At 36.0% G+C, this 26,513-nt stretch overlaps 1 protein-coding gene across 3 annotated transcripts in view; it reads right to left on the reverse strand.

Annotated features, from left to right (window-relative positions):
- LOC137641335 (UTP--glucose-1-phosphate uridylyltransferase-like) overlaps positions 1 to 26,513 on the reverse strand; it is a 238,799-nt gene that overhangs the window by 167,192 nt on the left and 45,094 nt on the right. Inside the window, exon 1 of one of the 3 annotated variants that reach the window (XM_068373787.1) lies at positions 23,387 to 23,578. The exons of 1 other annotated variant lie outside the window; for it this stretch is intronic. The gene's annotated coding sequence lies outside the window, so the exon portion shown is untranslated. Of the gene's footprint in view, positions 1 to 21,819; positions 21,935 to 23,386; positions 23,579 to 26,513 lie in introns of those variants that run through there. One more of the 3 variants, XM_068373790.1, reaches the window with a different exon arrangement.

Raw genomic sequence — 26,513 nt, forward strand, 5'->3', positions numbered from 1 at the left:
GAATGGAGAAATATTGATTTAAACGCTCAAGATAGAGACGACTGGCGAAATCTAACCGAGGCCCTTTGCATCAATAAGCATAGAATGATATAATGATGAATAACAAGACAAAATAAATCTTCAGACTTTTGAAGCAAGAAGGTTGGACCCTAATTAAATGATCCCTATCAAAGTTCTTGATGAAACCCGTGTGGATGAAAACTTACCGCTAATTCTCACTAAGAAATATGAGGATGAATATCTTTAGAAATTACTAACTTCCTAGGTAAAAGTTCCTCAAGATTGAGGAATTCTAAGATAACAGATCCTCAGAGATGATGTGTTCTAAGAAAAAAGTTCCACAAACATGAGAAATTCTAAGATAACAGTTCCTCAGGGATGAGGTATCCTAAGATAATAGTTCCTTAATAATGAGGTATTCAAGATAACAATTCCTCAGATATGAGGCATCCTCAGAAGATAGTGCCTCAAGGATGAGGCATTCTTGGAGGAGAGTTCCTCAAGGATGAGGCATTCTAAGATAACACATTATCAAGGATGAGGTATTCTAAGATAAGTTTCTCAATGTTGAGATATTAAAAGAAAACAGTTCCTTGAGGATGAGGTATTCTAAGATAACAGTTCATCAAGGAAGAGGTATTAGAAAAAAACAGTTCCTCAAGAATAAGGTATTCTAGGATAACAGATCTTCAAGGATGGGTATCCTAAGATAACAGATCCACAAGTACGAGGTATTCTGAGATAACAGATTCTCAAGGATGAGGTTCTAAGATAAGATCTACAAGGATGAGGTATTCTAGGATAATGCATCATCAATGATAAGGTATTCTAAGATAACAGAACATCATGGATGAAGTATTCTATCAGATCCTCAAGGATTAAGTATTCTAAGATAACAGTTCCTCAAGGATGAGTTATTCTGAGATAACAGTTCCTCGTGGATTTATGATACAGTTCCTCATGGATTATGTATTCTAGGATAAGGTAGGCTAAGATAATAGATCCTCAAGGATGAGGTATTCTAAGATAACAGTTCCTTAAGGACGAGGTATTCTTAGATAACAGATTCTCAAGGATGAGGTATTCTAAGATAACAGATCCAGGTATTCTAAAATAACAGATCCAGGAGGATGAGGTATTCTTAGATAAGTTCCTCAAGGATGAGGTATTCTAAAATTTCAGTTACTCAAGGATGATGTATTCTAATAAAACAGTTAATCAAGGATGAGGTATTCTCAGATAGTAGTTCCTCAAGGATGGGGTATTCTAATGTAACAATTCATCAAGGATGAAGTATTCTAAGATAACATATACTCAAGCATGATAGTAGTAGGTTGGCCAGGGCACCAGGCACCCATTGAGATACTACCAATAGAGAGTTATGGGGGTCCTTTGACTAGTCAGACAGTACTACATTGGATCCTTCTCTCTGGTTACGGTTAATTTTCCTTTGCCTGCACATACACTGAATAGTCTGGCTTATTCATTACATATTCTCCTCTGTCCTAATACACCTGACAACACTGAGATTACCAAACAATTCTTCTTCACCCAAAGGGTTAACGACTGCACTGTAATCGGTCAGTGACTACTTTCCTCTTGGTAAGGGTATAATGGACTCTTTAGCCATGGTAAGCAGCTCTTCTAGGAGAAGGACACTCCGAAATCAAACCATTGTTCTCGTCTTGGGTAGTGCCATAACCTCTTTACCATGGTCTTCCACTGCCTTGGGCTAGAGTTCTCTTGCTTGAGGGTACACTCACGCACACTATTCTATCTTGTTTCTCTTCCTCTTGTTTTGTTAAAGTTTTTATAGTTTATGGAGGAAATATTTATTTTAATATTGTTGCTGTTCTTAAAACAATTAATTTTGTTCCTTGTTTCCTTTTCTCAATGGGCTGTTTTCCCTGTTGGAGCCCCGGGGCTTACAGCAACCTGCTTTTCCAACTAGGGTTGCAGCTTTGCAAATAATAATAATAATAATAATAATAATATTCTAAGGTAACAGTTCCTCAAGGTATTCAAAGAAAACAGTTCCTTAAGAATGTTGTAATCTAAGATAACAGTTCCTCAAGGATGATGTATTCTAGGATAACAATTCTTCAAGGATCAGGCATTAAAAAAAAGGAGTTCCTCAAGGATGAGGTATTCTGCGATAAAAGATAATCAAGGAATACCTAATCCTTAAAGATCTGTTATCTTAGAATGCCTCATTCAGAGATAACAGATCATCAAGGATGAGGTATTCTGAGATGACAGTTACACAATGTTGAGGTATTAAAAGAAAAAAGTTCCTCAAGGATGAGGTATTTTAGGATAACAGATACTCAAGGATGGAGTATTCCAAGATAACAGTTCCTCAAGGATAGGGCATTCTAAGATAACAGTTCATCAATGTTGAGGTACTCTAGGATAACAGATCCACAAGAATGAAGTATTCTAAGATAACAAATTCGAAAGGATGAAGTATTCTAGGATAACACGTCCTAAAGGATGAGACATTCTAAGATAACAGATTCTTAAGGATGAAGCATTCTAAGATAAAAGATCCTTAAGGGTGAGGTATTCTACAATAACAGTTCCTACAGGATGAGGTATTCTAAGATAACAGATCCTCAAGGATGAGGTATTCTAAGAATAGTTCCTCAAGGCTGATAACAGATCCTCAAAGATAAGGTATTTTAAGATAATAGATACTCATGGATGAGGTATTCTAAGATAACAGTTCCTCAAGGACGAGGTATTCTAAGACAACAGTTCCTAAAGGCTGATAACAGATCCTCAAAGATAAGGTATTTTAAGATAATAGATACTCATGGATGAGGTATTCTGAGATAACAGTGCCTCAAGGACGAGGTATTCTAAGATAAGTTACTCAAGGATGAGGTATTCTAGGATAACAGATCCTCAAGGATGAGGTATTCTAAGATAACTGTTCCTCAAGGATTAGGTATTCTCAGATAACAGATCCTCAAGGAAAAGACATTCTAAAATAACAGTTCCTCAAGGGTGAGGTACTCAAGAGAAACAGTTCCTCAAGGATGAGGTATTCAAGAGAAACAGTTTCTCAAGGATGAGGTATTCTAAGATAATTGTTCCTCAAGGATAAGCTATTCTAAGGTAACAGTTCCTCAAGGATGAGGCATTCAAAGATAACAGTTCCTCAAGGATGAGGTATATTAATATAACAGTTCATCAATGATGAGGTATTCAATGAGCCGAAATAGGGAAAGAGGTAATACTAGGGCGTACTCCGTAAACGACACACAGAGACATCGCCCTAACTCTGTGATAAGGCGAGGACTACTGCATCAGGAGCGGGTGCAACTAAAGAAGTGAGCTCACTTTGGATTCAGAATATGTCAGCTTAATGTTGGGTCCATGACTAGGAGAGGTAGAGAAGTGGCTGACTTGATGAGGGAAAAGAAAGTAGATATTGTGTGTGTGCAGGAAACACGATGGAAGGGAAATAAAGCTAGAGAGTTGGGTGATGGATATAAGCTATAGTATAGCGGAGCAAATAAACAAGATAGAAATGGAGTTGGCGTAGTACTGTCTGGTGAGCTGAAAAATGCGGTGATTGAGGTGCATAGAAAGAATGACCGTATCATCAGATTGAAGATGTGTTGTTGAGGAGAGATTTTGAATATTATAAGTGCATATGCACCACAAGTTGGTTGCACAGAAGATGAGAAGGGAAATTTCTGGAGAGACATGGATGGAGTAATGCAAGAACTGGAAGAACAAGAGAGGATCATAGGAGGGGCAGATTTGAAGGGCCATGTTGGAAGTGAGAATGAGGCAATTGGTCGGGTGCATGGGGGCCATGTAATCGGGGAGAGAAACCCAGAAGGAGAGAGTGTGGTGAACTTTGCTATGTCATTTGACAAGGCAATAGCAAATACATTCTTTAAGAAGAAAAGGGAACACCTAATAACATATAGGAGTGGGGGAAGATGCTCCCAGATAGACTACTTCCTGTATAAAAGGATAAAGCTGGTGGAGGTCAAGAACTGCAAGTTTATCCCAGGTGACCATGTAGCCCCCTAACACAGATTGCTATGTACGGACTTAGGACTAAAAAGGGAAAGAAAACCTAAAGCTAAACGGATAAGGAAAACTAAATGGTACAAACTAGTGAGGGAAGGAGATAAGATGAGAGAGTTTAAGAGGGTTTTGGAGGATATTGATATAGGAATTGATGTTCAAGAATGGTGGACATGAAATGCAGCAGTAATGAGAAGGCATAGAAAGGAGCTGCTAGGAGAGACATCTGGTATCATATGGGAATATAAGGAGAGTTGGTGGTGGAGTGAAGAAATTGAGAAAGTTGTAGAAGATAAGGAGGCAAAGAAGAGATGGGAAGAGTCACAGTCAAGGGAAGACAGAGAGAGGTTCAGAGAGAAAAACAAGGTGGTGAAGAAGGTCATAGCCCAAGCTAAAGCAAAGGGATATGATGATGTGTATAATGAGCTGGGAACAAAGGAAGGATTAAACAAGATGATCAAGCTATCAAAGACTAGAAATAAGAGCACCAAAGATATTACACACATCAAACAAATAAAAGATCAAAATGGTGTAGTACTTAGAAAGGACATTGTAAAGAGATGGAAAGAATATTTTGAACAGCTGTTAAATGAAGAAAATGATAGATTATTAAGAGAGGATGGGCAGGTGAACATTGGCATGGTAATTAGGTTCTCTAGGCAAGAGGTAATAAATGCACTGAGGAAGATGAAGAATGGGAAGGCAACTGGACCAGACATGATTCCTGTGGAGGTATGGAAAGCATTAGGAGATGAAGGAGTGGATATACTGTACGACCTCATGATAAAGATTTTTGAGCAGGAAAAGATACCAAATGAGTGGCATGGGAGTATATTGATCCCAATCTTCATAGGAAAAGGTGATGTCCAAGAGTGTGGGAATTACAGAGGTATTAAATTGATGTCCCACACTTTGAAGATACTGGAAAGGATGATAGATGCCAGACTAAGAGAAGAAGTACAAATACGTAAAGAGCAGATGGGATTCAAGAAGGGGAGGGGAACAACAGATGATGGTGTATTTTGTCTGAGGCAACTAATGGAGAAATTCTGGGAAAAGCAAAGAGACCTGCATATGGTATTCATTGACCTTGAAAAGGCTTATGACCGAGTCCCAAGACAAGAGGTATGGAGGACTCTATGAGGGAGAGGAGGGTGCCAGAGAAGTACGTTCGAATGATACAAGAGATGTACTGTAATGTATTTACTAGAGTGAGGACAGTGCTGGGGAGACAGAGGGTTTTGAGGTGAGAGTAGGATTACACCAAGGGTCGGCTCTGAGCCCATTCATCTTTAACATAGTGATGGGCGTTTTAATAGAAGTAAGGGAGGCAGTACCATGGAACATATTGTATGCAGATGATATTGTTCTGTGAGCAGAGAGCAGAGAAGGTCTGGAAATGAAATTGGAAAGATAGAGGCAAGTACTGGAGGACAGAGGGATGAGAATAAGTAGATCTAAGACACAATATATGTGTCCCACCAGTGAGGGGGATGATAGAGAAAGTATTCAGCTTAGGTGAGAACAGATAAAGAGAGTTGATAAGTTTAAGTATTTGGGATCCTTTATTAACGATGGAGGAGGTATGGAAGATGAAGTTAAACATCGGGTACAGGCAGGCTGGAACAACTGAAGAGCAGCCTCAGGAGTTCTTTGTGACAAAAGAATACCACTGAGATTAAAAGGAAAATTTCATAAGACGGTGGTAAGAACAGCAATGCTGTATGGAACGGAAACAGCAGCAATGAGGAAGAGAGAGAAGAAGATGGATGTGGCAGAAATGAGAATGCTTAGGTGGATGTCTGGGGTGACAAGAAAGGATCGGATAAAAATGACTAAATAAGGGGGTCGACAAAGGTGATGGAAATATCAAAGAAAGTGCAGGATGGGAGGCTGAGATGGTAAGGACACCTGATGAGGAGAGATGAGGACCACGTTGGGAGACATACTATGAAGATGGAGGTTCAAGGAAGAAGAAGAAGAAGAGGGAGACCAAGAAAGAGATGGAGGGACTGTGTGAGAGGAGATTTACAAAAGGGAATTGATGAGGCAGAAGCCCAAAATAGAAAAAGATGGAAACGGCTCATCCACAACGGCGACCCCATATAAAAATGGGAACAAGGTGTGAAGAAGAATGATGAGGTATTCTAAGATAAAAGTTTCTAAAAGGATGAGCTATTCTAAGAAAACATTTGCAAGGATGAGGTATTCCAGGATAACCGATCCCCAAGGATGAAGTATTCAAAGAAAACCGTTCCTACAGGATGAGATATTCTAATATAACAGTTCATCAAGGATGAGGTATTTAAAGATAACAGTTCCTCAAGGATGAGGTTTTATAAGATAACAGTCCTCAAGGATGAGAACTTCTGAGGATAACAGATCCTCAAGGATGAAGTATTTTAAGATAACAGTTTCTCAAGGATGAGGTATTCAAAGAAAATTTGCTCAAGGAAGAGCTATTCCAAGATGACAGTTCATCAAGCATGAGGTATTCAAAGAAAACTTCCTCAAGAAGGTATTCTAAAATATTAGTTCTTCAAGGATGAGGTATTCTAAGATAATAGATCCTAAAGGTTGAGTCATCCTAACGTAACCAATAACAGTTCCTCAAGAATTTAGGTATTCACAGAAAGAAGTTCCTTAAAGATGAGGTATTCTGAGATAACAGTTACTCAATGATAAAGTATTCTAAGATAGCAATACCTTAAGCATGAGGTATTCTAGGATAACAGATCCAAAAGGATGATGTATTCTAGGATAACAATCCACAAGGATGAGCTATTCTACATAACAGATCCACAAGGATAAGGTATTCTAAAATAACAGTTCCTCCCGGATAAGGTAATCGAGGGATTCAATAATCTTCAAACTTCAGTATTGAACAGAGAGGACCTGTTACACATCTTTGGATTCTTAATGCATAACTTTCCCCACTGCTGACAAACTCATTCTTGTATCTAAATTCTCAGAAGAAAATGAGAAAGACAGGAACAAACAAAAACCTCAATCTCCACACTACGTTTAGCTTTCCTAATTACCTCTAACAATATAGAACGATACAAGTGTTAAGAGAGCTGAAGATAAAGAAAAAGATATAATGCCTAGAATTTTTTCTTTTTGTCTTACATAATATTAATCTTGTTCGCACAAATGAATGCTTATCCTTTTTTTTATTGAGACATAAATGCACGGGTTTACGAAATATAACTACAGTGAAATACATTGGATAAAAGATTGACAAAATAGAATTACAAAAATACTAGAGAGATTTTTAACAGTCAAGAGAAAATATACCAACGGATAATAAACCAATCTTCATATTTGACGAATAAGAAAAAGTAGTAGTCACGCATCACGTGATGTTTTGCAGGACGAACAAGGAAACTCTGAATAGGGAGGGGGTGGGGGTGAAGAGCTATGTTTGGCACACAGCTCACCTCGCCCCCCCCCCCCCCAACCCCCTTTTCCTCAAATATTCATACCTCAACCGGCCCTTCCTCATCACATTTTTTTCCGACAACGTAACCTTGGACAAGGTCGCATATCACCTAATCAAACAAGTTAAATCACCGAATGAAAATCTTTATAGTTTTTAAAAGGCAAAGTACATCCAAGAATTCAAGAATAAGAGAAGTGGCGTATCATGCTGATGAAATAATCGTATTGTGTAATCAAATCGTACCTACCGCCAGTCTCACAGCTATTCTGGGAAGGCTGAGGGAACTGAGCCAATGCTGTGCCGTGATGCACTAGATTTTGACTGAACTCGGGAACAACGTATAAATATGGTTGATGGAGTCATAAAAGTAACCTGTAAATCAGGTGAGATACAATCTGTAACCTAACTGGGATCTTTATATAAAGATTATTGACAAATCTGGCCGAGTTACACTTATAAAATGCGATCTATAAGTCTGGTAGAGATACATAAATAACATTTTACATCCCTGCTTGGCGTTCTGCCAGACACGGGTTCGAGACCCGCTCAAGCTCGATAGTTTCATTAGTGTATGCGACTTCATAATCCATGTGAGCAAAGGATGGGGGGGGGATGGGGAACCTACATTTCTGCCTGCTGAGTCATCAGCAGCCATTCCCTGGCCCTCTCTGGTCATTGCTTGGGAGGAGAGGGGGCTTGGGCGCTGACCACTAGAGTATCTGGTCAGTCTCAAGGGCACTGTCACTTTCTCTTGCCTCTGCCAATCATGAGCAATCTTTAAACTTTAAAACTAAATTTTCATTCTATCAGGAACTACAGGTTTTCAATGAATTATTCCTCTAAACATTTTAACGTGAAATATAAAGTTTTAACAGTAGCCATTTAAATGGAAGAGCAATAGTCCTCGCGTTTTGTAAGGAGTGGTGTTTTCAACGTATATTGGCCCTTGCACACACAACACAACTAGCAATGGAATGCTTTTCTACGATGGAAACGTACCTAAGTCCATTTGCTAATTAATGACCTCAGTTTGAAGCAACAACAATAAAAGTAGAGAAACGCCAAAAATTTTCACAGGAGGATTCATTACTTTTAGGTGTGTATGTTGAAGGTCGCTGAGACAACAAATAAATTTCTGTAGATCATTATGAAATGTAAATACCTACGTGCTTTAACATTCTGCTTTTCCAATCAGGGTTGTAGCTTGGTTAATAATAATAATAATAATAATAATAATAATAATAATAATAATAATAAAGAAGAATTGTGTATAACTGCATTTCTTATTTTCAAAATAATTAAGAATAAAATTATACAAACATTTTGATAGGGGACTTTCAAATAATAATAAGGAAAATCACAGATATAATTCAAGAAAACAATTGTGTAGTTACATTGGTCTCCCAAGCCTACAAGGTTCTTAGAGACATCCTATGCTTCTGAAATTTATATTAGTCGTCTTAAAATTATACAACAAAATTATATAAGTTTTGTTTATTGTTCTGTTTTGTAAAGGGAAATTATTACAGATATTCTAAAACTTATGAATCAGTAAACAAGTGATCACAACGTACCCAGAAAACACGTTCCTGTTTTATCCACAAACAAATCATCAACAAATAAGTATCTTTATTAAAGAATTTAATAGATGGCAGATCATAAAATTATTAAAAACTTTTGAACTTAATGTTAACAAAATTCAATATAAATCTTATCTCTTACATGTTAATGAAATAACATTTAAATTTATGTTTCAATAATTTTCCACCAAGAGCGTCATAGATTAGGATCATGCGCATTTCGTCGAACCCTTTGAACGAGCGATGAAGATATCTGATCGAAAATGCATCCTTCAAAGAACGATGTGTAATTATTATACGAGTGATTTAAAACGGATAGATAAATCACTGGGGACAGGGAGGCTATTCCGAGAAACCTTTCCTGTTACACCACTTAGTAAAAGTTATTGTAAAATAGAGGTCAAATGGAAGGTAAAAAAGTGGGTGTAATCAGTGGTTAAAGTTTTATCGTATATCTGGCACAGAACTAAATTCATAATAAATAAATACATACAAGTAATTTCTATTTGAATTTTCATAATCGTAAATATTATCAAATCGCCTTTAGTGCCTTTAAAATACCTGTGCGCAAATGAATAATTTCATATACTTTAAATGAATAAGTCATTTTAATTTTAAAAAACTTAATGATTATTAAATCTATTTTCATACCTTTAAAAATATTCGCACATTTGATTAATTTTATCTTAGATAAACAAATAAAAAGTAATTTCAACTATAATTTCCAGAACGTAAAGATTATTAAATTCAATTTTAATCATTTCGAAGCATTGAATTTGAATCCCTTTACAAAAATCTATAACAAAAATTGAAAATTCAAATTAGTTTTGCAATCCAAGATTTACCATTATCTTAACAACTCTATAAGGTCAAGTATACGGGTAAGTAAAGATCGAATTACATTTAAATTCATGTGGCCGGCGTTGGGGCCTGAGAGACCAATCAACATTCTCTTGAAATAATAATGATAAGGGTGATGATAATAATAGCAAAAAAATTATAATAATGTTAGCCATTATAATAGAATATAATAACAATAATAATAGAAATTATGTTGATGATGATGATGATTATTATTATTATCACAAACGGGGCAAGCCACTTTAGAAAAATCCCCCAAAACCGAAAATAAGAGAAACAAAGAATCATTTCAGGTGGCCTATATGGTAACGTCCCACACTGGTGATCGCCAGACAAGTGTTCGAGTCCCACTCAAACTCGTTAGTTCCTTTGGTCGCTGCAACCTCACCATCCTTGTGAGCTAAGGATGGGGGATATGGGGAGCCTATATGTCTATCTGCTGCGTCATCAGCAGCCATTGCCTGGTCCTCCTTGGTCCTAGCTTGGGTGGAAAAGGGGCTTGGGAACTGATATGTATATATTGTCATTCTCTACGCCATTGTCCTGCATGAGATGGAAATGTCACTGTCCCTTGCCTATGCCATTCATGAGCGGCCTTTAAATCTAGAAAACCTTGAACCGCCAGTAAGGATAAAACTCTCCCCCCCCCCCAGGAGGGGTGGGGGCTATTCGTTACTTGCTAGGAGGGGCAGAACCTGTGCGCTGCACATGTAGCAGCTTTCACAGATGTCCACTATGCACCTGAGGTACAGATCTTACAAGAACAACCTTTTGCCACGTGTTAATGTTCGGTAGATAAACCTGCATAATTTGTTTTATAGTTCCTAACAGCAAAGGTTTAATAATAATAATAATAATAATAATAATAATAAAGATAACAATAATAATAATAATAATAACAGTAAAAATATCTTATGATCCTCCTATTCACAGCAAACTATAACACTCAATATTGCACTGCTTGGATTTAAATTTTGCAAGTAACAACCTACTATGAGTACTGTACAGTCGCATTTGTAAATCCGTGGGAATTTTGGTATGAAAACCAGTCACCCACGTAGATGTCTTAAAGATGTATCAAATAATATAAAAAAAAAAAAAAAAAAAAAAAAAAAAAAGAGGTTGGCAGTCTGAGGAAATTGTGCGAATTTGTTAATAAAATTTTAGATAAAAATTTATAAATTTTTTATATTTTTTATTTATATTCAAATATGTCTTGTTTTTTTTCTATACCTGTAATTAGTTCCATTACATTATTGAGTAAAACATAGCTAAACCCTTGAAAATATTTCTGTCATTTAACAGAAAATAATTGAGAAATTATATGGAAAACAGGTATCAGTCCAATAAATTTGCGCAAATTTTATAACAAAAGCATGTTATGTACAGTTCACATTTCTCCATCTTCCTCTTACCAAAATCCTATAGCTCAGATTCTTTCGCACAAACCAAAGCTTTGTTGTTTGCGCATATGTCATTGATTTTAGAACATGCACAGAATTATGTGTAGCTGATGCTGGCTCTTCGACAGCTCCACCAGTTCTTCACATTTGATTGTTTAAAAATTTCAAAGGCCCCTTATAAATGGCAGAGGCAAGAGACAGTGACATTGCCCTAGCAAGCAAGATAAGACCACAGAGACTGACCATGTATACATATGATCGGCGGCCAAACGATTTCTCCACCCAAGCTAGGACCACCCACTCCTTAGCTCACAAGGATGGTGAGATTGCAGTGACAAAAGGAGCTAACGAGTTTGAACGGGACTCAAACCCCAGTCTGGCGTTCACCAGTCAGGACGTTACCACATCAACCACCACAGTACATCTTGAGTATGAGTCAGTCTCTCAGCCTGTATCTACCTGTTTATGAACAAAAACCACCTCAGCTTCCTAATTGTGGTAATCTTAGTGCCTGGTAGTTATACTTAGCAAATAAACTTTATGATTCCAGCAAGAACGATGTTGCTGGGCTTCGGTATGGTGTCCAGTTTTCCTAATGCTGATATCTTGTCACCACTTGCCTCTTTGAATTCCTTTCAGAATACCAGCTTCCCCTTTGCAGCAATGCTACCAGTGTTGTCAGTCCCACTGGTGGCATGCAACCTTGGCAAAGGAGCAGACTTCTCGGGTCCAATGGCATTATAAATGGGCCCAAAAAGAATAAATTGGTGGTTAGTATCAGTTTCCATTATAAAGTTGGTTTTCTTGCAGAGCTAAGGATAACGACTAAGTGCATGCATAAATACTTCTATATCTGGTAAGTGGATATTGATGATGATGTCCCACAAGTTGTTGCATCAGTTGCACACAGGAGGAGGTTTGTGTCTGCTTCTGCCTGCTGACTGTGAAGGTGATTGACATTTCTGTGGATTGCCCGGCACTGTGCTTTCCATGCAATAACCATCTGTTTTTTCTCCTCGGCAGCCTTCTCTAGCATCTTCTCAGCTAGATAGCTTGTGAGGTTGCACTTTGTTGTAACATGGGCCAGAATCTTCTTCATTGGTACTTTGACTACATTTGTAGTGTCTTAAATGACTGACGTGCCTCCTGTCACATGTGGCAGTCTTGGGAGGTTTGGACATCATATCAAAGGCAAGGTGAATTTCATCTGCTTCACCGTATCTTGCCAGGATACGACTGATAAAAGGATCAGCTAGCTGTATATAGCATGTAATGAAGACTCGTTTGCTCAGTGACAACCTCTGCCATGCCATCCAGTATTGCCACTTTCACTTCTTGAGGTGTGCCTCCACGCTCTTTTTTGGATACTGTAATGGATTTCTTCATATGTATACCGAACACTTTCTCCATTTTTTGTTAATTTCTCAAACACAGATCTCACACTACTCTTTGAGGAGCAATGGAACAAGGTCCAATCTGCAGCAAACATTGAACGTGGCACAACATAAAGTTCATAATTGACAACTGTATCTTCCAGGTCAATGTTCGATATGGACTTTGAAAACAGCAGCTTCCGAAAGAACAGTTTATGATCTTGTTTGAGCTTAACAATTACATCTCCTGCACTCACTTTCACCCCTTTTCCTGTCAATTTCCCGTTGGCAGCCTTCGTTTTTTTCATTGGTGACCAGAGGTTTATCAGACTCAGGAACTATATCTCCTCACCAAGTATATCAGCATTGCTTTGGCTTGGTTCAAATGTTTTTTTTTTTTTCTCTCTTTTTTATCGATATTGCTACCTGCTGGGTCACACATATCAGCAATAAGGTATCTGATGTCAATTGCTCGTGCATCTTCCATATTAATTGATATGCAAAATTCAACATAAAATTTTTCATTTAAGCTCTTCTGAATAGTTTGATTCAGAGCTTAACCTACACTTGTTGTGGGAAACCTTGTACAGAAGATTTCAAACAGACCCATAGCATTCACAAAAAATGCAAAGATCCTTGTTGTAGGGTATTGACTAAGAATGGGTGATACTGCTACCACTTGGTGATCGAGTCCAAAAGGAAATTCCTGGGTATTCGTGTGCAAATGTCTTCTCATACTGCCCCTTGGCTTGCCTACACATTCCAGCATGAAATATGTCTTGGTATCATTTTCTGTGCCAATCAGCTTATTCAAGTTTAAGTTCCTTGTGAGTATAATTACCCAGACGCCTGCTAATTTCTGGGATATTATCACTGCCAAACCTGGCATGCTCTTAGATCATATCAAGTACTTTCTTGTGAGAACTAGGAGCAAGAACTGAGTTTTTGTCAGTTATAGATTGGCAGATGATGCAAAGTTTTGCAGGCGGTGCAGACTCCATGATTACATCAATAATCACCTGTACAACAAGAAATGATATAAAATAATGCACCAAGAAAATTGTGGATCTATGAACACACATACACACATACATATATATTCTCTCTCTCTCTCTCTCTCTCTCTCTGCTGTATGTATCTATGTATGTATGTATGTATATTCTTACGAAGATGGTCTAGTGTAGAGTAAATATTTTATTCATGTATTTCATTTGTGTTATTTAAGAGGTGTATAGCCAGCATGTAAGGTGAGTTCCTCTCATGTAGGTATAAGTAACTATGTAAATTACGTAAGACTTTCGTCTTTTATATCATTGAATTTTTCATTCAAGTCAGTATATGTAAATTTACGTTATTTTTAAGAATTTACTTTCTATTTCATGTATTTTGTCATGAAGTCTTACGTAAACTGTTTAAGAGTGTTGTATGAACTATACGAGGTATGGACAAGGGCTTACATAAACTTTTTACGAGATACTGCGTCATGTTTGTGAGAAATTACGCAATATTTGCCATGTGTTTAGAAGGTTCTTGAAAACCCAAGAGTAAGTTTTATCTTTTTTTTTATTATTCCGAGAACGAACGTGGGCGGAGCTAGCCGAGAGGGAGTTGCCTTGCAAGAAGGGTTAGATCTCCCGTTGATAGAGATAGTTGGCAAATTTAGCGTCGTTGGGCACAGCCCCCAAGCTTCTAGACCCCCTGACTTCGAAGGATCTAGAATTTTTAGGTCAATATATATGAGCCACCAGGGATGCATAGCAGCAGAAGAGAACCAGCCTGTCCCAGCGAAGAGCCAACCACATCTCTCTCTCAAGTGCCTGTAGTGTGTCCTCTCTAATGTGAACAAATATTTACCCAACATACATTGTGTGTAGGGTGTTCAAACTTTAGTGAAACCTTGAAAGTGATTCTAAATGTGCTCTTATATGTGCTAGTATTATATAAATTTTTATGACTGGCTCTGTGAGGTTTATACGAAAGCGTGAAGTGTATTTGTATTGCTATCTGGTTAAAACTTTGTGTGAGCTAAAAACTTTTAAGTTTACCAGTTACTTTTATGTAATTTCAATAAGAGTTTAATTTAAGAGTGGTAAAGTGTTAACTATTTTCATTAATTATCAAGATTGAATATTTGTGTAAAACTTAATTTCCAGTGAAACAAGTTATTATATAATTCTTAGAGTGAAATATTCTCTTGTCTTAGTCTTTGTTCAGATTTAATATTTCAAGTGAGTTATTTTTGGTGTAAATTCTTTCAAAGTGGTATAATTTTTATAGAATAAATCCACTTTTGCAGGGTGTACTATTTTGATCACCAGTGTTTCTTATAAAGCACTCTCATATCCCTGAATCGAAGTAAGAGGTTGTTTTGAATAGCTCTTCATAATAATTACCCAGTTTGTTTTGAGAGTACGTAAGAGACCTTTAGATATTTAGTGCTTTTATATATTGCCGTCTGGGAGTTATATAATTTTCTCAGAGCTCTAGTATTATTCAAGTGTAACAGATTTATGTAAAAACAAACATGAAAGTTTAGAACTCGGGAGGTTGCGTAACTTGCCAGCCGTAATATATAATATAATATATATTTTTAGTGCCCAGGCCGGGGACCATAATATATATATATATATATATATATATATATATATATATATATATATATACATATATATATATATATATATATATATATATATATATATATATATACACATATATATATACAGTATATATATATATATATATATATATATATATATATATATATATATATATATATACATAAATATCCAGTATATATACTGTATATATATATATATATTACTATTTTATATATATATATATATATATATATATATATATATATATATATATATATATATATGTGTGTGTGTGTGTGTGTATGAAACTTCTGTATTATCACTCAACAATGTGTGTAATCTGTTTTCGAATCACCATGCTGGTCATACACGTATCTCAAGCTGCAAACATGCTTTTTTATTATTTTGGATACCCTCGAGACATTTGAACAGGAGGCATCTTTCATATCAAAATTCCCACGGGTGGGTATTTTGCTACACAAGCTCCCAGGCTATATTTACAGCTCTCCATCAGTTAATTCCTTTTCTGCTCTTGGTGTCATCTTCATTTTCTTCCAACTCCATCTGTTCTTCCAGAATAGATACGTATATAGCCTTGGTCTAAGATTTCCTTACCAATTCCTTAACAATGTGTCTCATTTGGGGACAAAGATATCCAACCTTTATTTCATAAACTCATTTTCCACTTGCTGTAACTTCCCAATCTGATTCATGGTTCTAACATTCCAATTACCAATTTTCCTTTCTACCCTGAGGAGAGGAAAGATGAATACTATGGAGAAATTCAGTGTAATAGATGATATCCCAGGGAGAGAGATGAAAATTGTGACTGGTGACCTCAATGCCAAAGTTGGAAAGAATAATCAAGGTATAGAGAATGTGATGGGTGTTGGGGGTCTTGGCAGAGTTGCAATTAAAAATGGAGCCCATTTTATAAGTTTTTGTTCACCAAACAATCTTGCTATTGGAGGTACTCTTCTCCAGCACGAGGACATCCACAAATATACTGTATAAAGTCTTCACCATGTGGCAATTACAAAAATCAAATCGCTCACATAGGAATTAAAAAAGAGAGAAGAGTACACTGAGAAATGTAAGGAGCTATTGAGGTGCATATATTGGTAGTGATCACGAGCTCCTCATTTCCACACGAAAATTAAAACTGAAAACACCTAACAGAAATATATATATACAATACCTAGGTTTGATACAACTAAGCTTCTAGATGATGTGCACAGAAAAAACTTTGCAATCGAATGTAGGAATCGATTTGCAGTATTAGAGATTTTGAGGGACGAAGAGCAGACAATTAATGAAGAATATTGTGAAATTAAGAATATATATCAGTCAGTTGGTAGAGAAGTTTTGGGGCATGCAGTTACAAGGTGAAAGCCATGGATATCACACAATAAGTGGGATACTTGAAAGGAGACAAAGACAGAAATTGACTGTTGAAAGTTTTCAAGAAGGAATGAAAATTACAAGGCAGAGCATGTTCAGTACTTCAGTATTGATAATGAGGTCAAAAGAAAAGCCACGAATGACAGGAGAGAATATTTAGACAGAAAATCAAATGAGACTGACAAAGCTATAAATTCAGTGAGTGGCTATACCCTACGACTTGCTCATAGAATTAATAATGAAATCTCTACGGGGGCAAAGAAGAAGCGTATATCCATCAAAAAGAGAGATGGATCTGATATAACAACAGATGATGATGAATGGCAACGTTGGATGGAACACTTTAGTGAGGTCAGGAATAGGAGATATAAAGGGAATAATTTGATTGATATATTTGAAGCTGAGGAATTCAGTGTGTTTGAAGTCAAAGCTAACATTAAAAAAAAAAAACTCAAAAGATGTAAAGCCCCTGGATATGATGGAATGACTGCTGAGATGATATTAGAAGAAAATGAAGCGATTCCCAGAATACTTACAAGGAGTGTTGTTGAAAAAAAAAAAAATATGACTGATTGCAATAATTACAGAGGCATCACACTTACGTCAGCTGTTATGAAAATATATAGTATGCTTATTCTAAAGATCCTAGAAACAAAGATTGAAGAAACACTGAGAGATGAACAAGCAGGATTTAGGAAAGGTAGAAGTTGTACTGACCAAATCTTCATTTTGAGACATGTTGTACTTCAATGAGTACAATACAGAAATCCACTTTTGATGGCATTTGTCGACTATGAAAAAACCTTTGATAGCATGCACCAGTAAATTTTGTGGAGAGTCCTGCGTTAAAGTGGAATTACTCTTAAAAAGTTGAATTTGCCTAAGCCTGTTCATGAGAATTGCATGTCCAAATCTAATACGATTTCCTGTGAACAGTGTAGTACGTTAAGGGATTGTGTTGTCATCTGTGTTGTTTATCCTCCCCATGGATTTTGTAATGCATGGAACAGTTGGTGATGGTGGAAAAGGATTAGACTGGATTGGTGAAAGAAATTAGCTGACCTACAGTAAGCTGATGATGCTGTCCTTATTAGCAGAACACCACAAGGTTTTCAACTTTTGCTTATCAGAATGCATGAAATATCACAGAAGGTTGGGCTCAAGATAAATAGAAGAAAGACAGAGATGATGAGAACGGAATATGCAATGGAAAAGGAAATATCATTGGAAGGAAAAAGGATTTAAGACATAGAATCATTTAAGTATTTGGGTACTATGATCTCCAATACAGGGTCTTTAAAATTAGAGTTTAGTGAAAGACTAAAAAAATCAAATCGCCTGAAATTACATATAAAATCGGTTTTACTGTATGGACATGAGTCGTGGTATGACAATGAAACAATATGCAGAAGATTTTGTAGATTTGAGAACATAACCCTCCGAAAAATATTGGGAGATGAATGGCAGGACAGGATTAAAAATGAAACTATAAGAGAAATTTCTCTAGTGCCTTATGTGGAGATCATGATGCGGGGTAGATGAGATGGTTTGGACATGCTCTTGGCACTCCACAAGAGATTAGTTCACCAAACGTTCAAGGCGCTAGAAGAATTGGAAGACGCTGACCTACATGACTGAAGTAGATGATGAATATAAAAGTACTGATTTAAATTTTAAAAGCTCAAGATAGAGACGACTGGAGAAATCTAATTATTGCACTCGATATTTCCTAAAATTAACTCTATTAATACCATTCATTTTTTGTATAAAAAAGTATAACAAAGTTCAAAATTCTATATTACCACATAGTTCCAATTTTCGTCAATCTCCCCTATATAATTTAGAGCAAGTATCTAGCTATAATATATATATATATATATATATATATATATATATATATATATATATATATATATATAAATTATATATAGGCCTATATATATAAATTATATATATATATATATATATATATGTATATATCCCACTCAGGGAGGAGAAGTAGTAGTCATACCCCAGTGAGAAGGGGAACCCGAGAGGTACACTCGGACAGCACTCTCCCACAAATTGCGATCCAGCTAGTTATAGTTAGGAAAGGGGTAGGGGATGGGAAGGGTTGAATTGTGTGTGTGTGTGTGCTTATCTAGCTAAATATTTAGACGTCATTTCTGAAGGCTTAGATACACTAGCATAGAATAATGGCTGCTGGAATAACTCCAAACTATTTTATGTATTATTCAAACAAAACAGGTGATACAGTAACAAATAAAAATTCTTGGAGAGACCAAAGAGAGGCTGTAAAGACCCACCCAAGATATAAACAAATTTCCCTTTTACTAGAAATACAGATATTCGTCGATATATAAAAAAATATCACATAAAAATAATATAAAATCATCTGGAGATAGTAAACTATCTGCTGACTAAAATTCTCCATCGGCAAAACAAATAGTCCGTCGACATATCAAATAACGTTTGTCGACATATCAAAAAAAAAATATCTAGCGACTTTTAAAAAGTCTGTTGTCGTATTAAAAAGTCCGTCTCGTAAAAATAGAACAATCCTTCGCCAAAAAAAAAAAAAAAAAAAAAAAAAAAAAAAAAAATCTGATCTATACATAAAAATACAATTTTGAAATAGAAATTTCGGACATTATTTTCAGTAGTTACTAATTTTCATATGAATAATGTTGTCACCTACAGGCCAAATTAATGTAAAGTTCCTCAGACATTTGAGAGGTGTTATCACTACAAACCAAATAAGAAGCTCGAGTTCAAGAAGAACCTTTGTTAAGAGCTTGGTGCAGTGCAGGATATTTACTAGAACAACAACCCTGAAAGCAAAGTAAACAAAAAAGGCCTGATGTATCGCCATGCAAAACCTTGATAGAAACAAACAAATAATGGTCATTCTGAAACAACAAATAATATGAGTTGAAATGAGATTGTGAGTATTATCATTCGTAGATATTTTTTCTAAATAATGACGAGCTTAACGTTCCCTGTACGCTTCAGCCATTGCTTCTCTGTAGTAACGTGTACGGTGAATGAAGCTCAGTCTTGATTGCATATGGAACGTATGGTAATTGCAACACAGAAGCAGCAAGCGCGTCTCATTAATGAAGGCGACGAAATCTTAACCTTGTAAACACACCAAGGGCAAATGGAGGAGGAGGAGGAGGAGGGAGGGAGAGAAGAAGCAAAGAGGGAGGTCACCGTGCTGAGGGGATAGGGCACTCAAGACCAATGCAAATAATATATATATATATATATATATATATATATATATATATATATATATATATATATATATATATATATATATATATATAAAAACGATGAATTTTGCATTATTTGGGAACCAGGAACTACAAAAAAGTTTTAATGTAATTGGACGGGCGGTAGGAAAGATAAGATTGGGAGGGGTGGAGGAGCTCCTGTAGGTGTGGGGGAAAGGAAGCGAGGTATTACAATGGCTGTGCTGATGCAATCGAATGTTTACTTCTTCATTTCCCTTGACATCTGCGACAATCGTCTTGAATAAATACAGATAAAAGAGCTTTTCCTTTGATTAAACACAAGCTTAATACGGAATTAGTTAGATAGGAACCCTTATTAATGTATTCGTCAACATTTAGAAAATATTATTCATCTAATATTCTAGGCTTGAAGCATATTAACCGTGACATTCCCGCATATCATTATTTGCCGACGCTGAATACTTTTGTATATGCATGGTCATCATCAATGATGTAATGCCTGACTTTTGTCTCAAAAACAGTTTGGAATCATCAGAAACCTGTTCTAAAAAAGAACCAGAAATTATTCAAAGTATTTTCGATCTTAACAATACCTCATCAAATATGGACTGTAGAATCGAAACATCTTCAAAGACATTTCAATGTTATTTTTTCAAATGGGAAATTTTACAATAGATAAAAGAAAGATTGCAGGTGGATTTATTTTGGGGCTTTATAAAAACTTGAAGAGTGAATGACACACAAACAAAAAGCATGAACAGTGAATGATACACACACAAACAGGTTGAACGGTAAACGATACACAGAAAAGGCATGAACAGTGAACAATAGACACTGAAAAGGCATGACCAGTGAGCAATAGATGCAGAGAAGGCAGGATCAGTGAGCAATGGACACAGAAAAGGCATGAACAGTGAGCAATAGACGCACAAAAGGCAGGAAACGTGAGCAATAGATAAAAAAGACTGGATCAGGCAGCAATAGACACAGAAAAGGCATGAACTGTGAGCAATAGACACAGAAAATGCATGAACAGTGAGCATTAGACACAGAAAAGGCATGAACAGTGAGCAATGCACGCAGAAGAGGAAGGCACAGTGAGCAATAGACGCAGTAAAGGCATGAACAGTGAGCATTAGACACAGAAAAGGCATGAACAGTGAGCAATGCACGCAGAAGAGGAAGGCACAGTGAGCAATAGACGCAGTAAAGGCATGAACAGTGAGCAATAGACACAGAAAATGCATGGACAGTGAACAATAGACGCAGAAAAGGCAGGAACAATGAGCAATAGATGCAGAAAAAGCACGAACAGTGAGCAATAGACACAGAAAAGGCATGAGCAGTGAACAATAGACAGAAAAGGCATGAACAGTGTGCTATAGAAACAGAAAAGGCATGAACAGTGAGCAATAGACACAAAAAAGGCATGAACAGTGAACGATAAACATAGCAAAAGCTTAAACCAGGATTAACTAAATCATTGTGCTCATTAATCATAGGCAAAATTTACACCATTTTGTTACGGAATAATTCTAATGATTTTTATCCCATTTAAAATAGTATTCAAGTTATCATTTCGAGTTTCAGACTTTTGTATATTTATGAACTACATTAATAGGAAAAGTGGCTACCTATATCTATTGAAATTTATTAAGGAGTATGTTAAACTACAGCATATGTATTAAATAATTCCTTACTTTCAGTTTTCAACTGCATTAATTAAGAGATGCGGAATTGGGCATTTCATATTCAAGATTTCTCACAGAAGCAAAACAATTTCAACTATATTTCTGAATTATACAATATCTCTCTTTTAACGTTTATTTCTAACACGTTTGATCTTTTATCCTACCTTTATATGCTTGGTTAACTTTTGGTAACACTCAACCCGTGAATCTTTCAGGATACTCCACACGCTTTTCGCAAGACTAGACAGAGGAACGATTTCATCATGCAAAGTCTACTACGTTACACCAGCCATAAGCATCATCAGCCTCTTGGTGAACTAAAATGCGGACCTTTAAAACCACTTGGCTCTTAGGTCACGTACACATTTCTAAACTATATCTGGGCCTTGGCCACCTGCATTTAATAGTAAAAAGCGTAAGTTGTTTAATCGGCCTTCTTGATTTCCAAAGAATGTTTTTGACGTTTACAATAAATTTCTGTTACGTTTATATTTTACTAAATGCTCATGTTTCCAAACAGCAAGAAATTATTTAACAAAAATTTTTGAGCCATAGAACATAAGCTAGTTACAAATTAAAGAGCTATGGAAAGAATAATGATGGGCATAGCATTAGGAGACAGACAAAAAACTACATGTATAAGAGAGCACACATAAGTAAAGAATATTCTTATAACGTATGAAAAAGAAATGGGCATGGGAAGGACTTATACTGAGAGTGACAGATAATAGATTGGCATTAAGAATAACGGAATAAGTCCCTAGAGATTGTAAAAGAAGAAGGGGAAGAATGAAAAAACGATAGATTGACGAGCTAGGAAAGTTTACGGCATGGACTTGCACAGACCATAAATAGACGCAAGTGGAAGGACGTCCAAGACCTTTGCTCTACAGTGGACGAGTATCCTTCTCCTTAGTTGATTCGACTGGGTAAAGTCTATTGGGGGTGCAGATATCTATGGTTATCTTCGGAAACGTCCCTGATTATACACGATATCTTTGGACAGTCTTTCGGGGATTAGAACTCTGTGATACCTGACGGTAATTCTCTTGTAATATCATTCGCAGAAATATTATACAGTAGGAAGCTGCCGAAGGGAACTTCCATCAGGACGACATGGCTATCTCACCCAAAAATAGATTTTTCCTACGTCAAAATCCGTTATATATATATATATATATATATATATATATATAGATATATATATATATATATATATATATATATATAATATATAGATATATACATATACATACATATATATATATATATATATATATATATATATACACATATATATATATATATATATATATATATATATGTATATATATATATATATATATATATATATATATATGTATGTATATATATATATATATATATATATGTATATATGTATATATATATATATATATATATATATATATATATATATATATATATATATATATATATCTAACATGTAATTAATGTACACCTAGCGTAGGCCTAAATATGTATATATGCAATAAATTAGATAAACTGAGACACGTCAGAACAGTTACACAAAAATCAGTAATTATTAATAAGCCACATTTCGTCATTTGCCGTTTCCATTCTACAGACTTATTTATATAAAAAAAAACTCCACATAATAAAAATAACGTACGCAGTTTCTAAATAAACTGGCATTAATTCTTTACAAAAATATTCGTATGAAATAGTTTAAAATATTAATTCATATCTTACCCTATAATTCAAGCGCAATGCTTTCCGAGCAAGTATTCCCGTATATAATTGGCCACAAATATATTACGAGTTTCAAAAAACACTACACTTAAGGACTAAATCCCAGATGTAAGGTTAATTAACTAACGGTCTAGCTCTTAAAAGCTCAGAGGAGAGCCTACCAAAATCACTATGTCTGACACACTACTCTCAGCTATTGGAGAGCAAGGCAAAGATGTAGGGGTGGGCGGGTCAGAAAGAGGAGGGTAAGTGGGGGGTTCCCTGAATCCCCGGCCCCATTTATCAACTACCAACCACCCTACGAGCCCTTACCAACACCATACCACAGTCTCCTGACACCTTCCCCGTAGCTATTCCTACATGAATGCCGCGTGCTACTTGGAGGAAAAAAAATGCTACGGTTATGAGAGAGAGAGAGAGAGAGAGAATATTATAACAACCAATCCCTACAGCTCAGGCATATAATCTGCCAAAGGACATCTTAGAGAGAGAGAGAGAGAGAGAGAGAGAGAGAGAGAGAGAGAGAACAATGAAGAAACATACACCAAAATTCACTATATTTCAAACAGGCTAATTATATACCAACGGAAATTCACATCAAATATTAATCTAATCGATAACTATCCGACAACATAATAACGCGTCCAAAAATCAGTAATCAAGGCCAAAAAGGATGGATATAATAATGAAAAAATATATTGCATAAAATAAATCTGTATAAAAGGAGATTCGGTGTTTACAAACAATGGACCCGAGTAGAGCTAGTGCGTGTCTTGGTGTTAAGCATTAGTTAATTATGCGGTCAAGCATGCACCGAATGTGTCGGTTATTAACTACTTTTCTTTTAATAAGGTAAACCATATAATCAATAATCCACGCAACATAAATCTACCTTGTATACATAAGTTATGGAAGTGGTGGTTTCCCAACAATGGTAATCACGGCTTAAACAGCCATCAGAAGATATCCCCTTTCACAGTAACCTTCAGTCTTAACTCAATGGAAAAGTTTCACTGCCACCCTCGGCTCCACATCTGTTTTGTGCGTGCTATGCATTTCATGGGATATGTACTGTGGCAACCAGGTTCTGGTGGCGACAGAGGTCTCATTCACGTTTCTTCTGAGTTATAAAACTTTGGTGTTCCAGCGACGCCTTTCATTTGCTTAGCAGCTTTGTTATTATTATTATTATTATTATTATTATTATTATTATTGTTGTTGTTGTCGTTAGATAAGCTACAAGATGCTATAAACCCAAGGTCTTCACCAGGGAAAATAGAACAGTGAGGAAATAAGAAAACATATAGAAGAGAGTTTCTCACAGTATCCTCAAACAAGAGAACTTGATATCTTATTATTATGAGAGTTATGGGGTCTTTTGACTGGCCAGACAGTAGTACATTGGACCCTTCTCTCTGGTTACGGTTCAATTTCCTTTTGCCCACACACACACACCGAATAGTATGGCCTATTCTTTACATATTCTCCTCTGCCTCATATACCTGACAACACTGAGATTACCAAACAATTCTTCTTACTGCACTGTAATTGTTCAGTGGCCACTTTCCTCTTTGTAAGGGTAGAAGAGACTCTTTAGCTATGGTAAGCAGCTCTTCTAGGAGAAGGACACTCCAAAATCAAACCATTGTTCTCTAATCTTGGTTAGTGCCATAGCCTTTGTACCATGGTCTTCCACTGTCTTGGGTTAGAGTTCCCTTGCTTGAGGGTGCACTCGGGCACACTATTCTATCTTAATTCTCTTCCTCTTGTTTTGTTAAAGTTTTTATAGTTTATATAGGAGATATTTATTTTAATGTTGCTCTTCTTAAAATATTTTATTTTTCTTCGTTTCCTTTCCTCACTGAGCTATTTTTCCTGTTGGAGCCCCTGGGCTTATAGCATCCTGCTTTTCCAACTAGGGTTGTAGCTTAGCAAATAATAATAATAATAATAATAATAATAATAATAATAATAACAACCTTAGTTGAAGAAGCGCTGGGGCTCAAACACATAAAATAGCCCAGTGAGGGAAGGAAATAAGGATTGATTGATTGATTTGAGGTTTTCTGAAGGAAATAAGGAAATAAGCTATATGTGAGAATAGTAAAATAAAAATATCTTAAGATCAGTAACAACGTTCAAATATATGTCATATATAGGCTTATATACAATGAAAGATAATGATGTCAACTTGTTCAACATAAAACCATTCACCCCAAGTTTGAACTTCAGTTCAACGGATTTCATCACGTGTTCAGGAAGGGCATTCGGTTTCGTGTAAGTATACTTGTCTAGATTGTGGATACGTAGGATTGGTTTATAACGTGTACACTAAGTAGGCCTATTGTAGATGGTGAACTACAACTACTGTAAATTAGTACTAACAATAATTTTGACTTTTCTAATCAACCATCAGTAGGCCTACGCTTTGCTGTAGTATGATGCATGGGGATTTTCGTTACTCTGCGAAATTTAAGACAACTACCGCTAGAGAGTTGTTGCATCCTCTGACTGGTCAGACAGCACTACACTGGATCCTTCTCTCTGGTTACTCCTCATTTCCCTTTGCTTACACATACACCGAATAGTTTGACATATTCTTTACATATTCTCCTCTGTCCTCATAACCTGACAACACAGAGATCAGGAACATGCAGAGAACTTTTTTAGAGCAAGTGCTCAAGTGGAAAAAAAGGGCAAAAATATAGAAATGAATGAGGCTAAATATATGCCACCTCAATATTCTTTCAAATTTATTTAAACTAGTCATTAATAATTCAAGAAAGAGATAAACATGACTGATATCATAGGTACCAGTGGGCTAATGTTTTTATTAACATAAAATCTACAGTACTGACTACTAATAGAACTAGGAAATTTAACAAAAGAAAAAACTATATATATATTACTTTTACATAAATGACTGCAAGATAATCAATCAGTATGATCAATACACTTGGCTAATAACCAGACCTTCTCATTTTATATTTATAAGAGAACCTTTCTGTGTGCCATTTCTTTGATTATGCTGATAACTTCACCGTTATTGATTGTGATATCATTTACAACTGCTAGCAACAAAAGATCAGATAACATCTCACTGGACAGGCTGCGTAGCTTTGTCTTC

This window comes from Palaemon carinicauda, chromosome 5 (genome assembly GCF_036898095.1).
Source record: "Palaemon carinicauda isolate YSFRI2023 chromosome 5, ASM3689809v2, whole genome shotgun sequence".
NCBI lineage: Eukaryota > Metazoa > Arthropoda > Malacostraca > Decapoda > Palaemonidae > Palaemon > Palaemon carinicauda.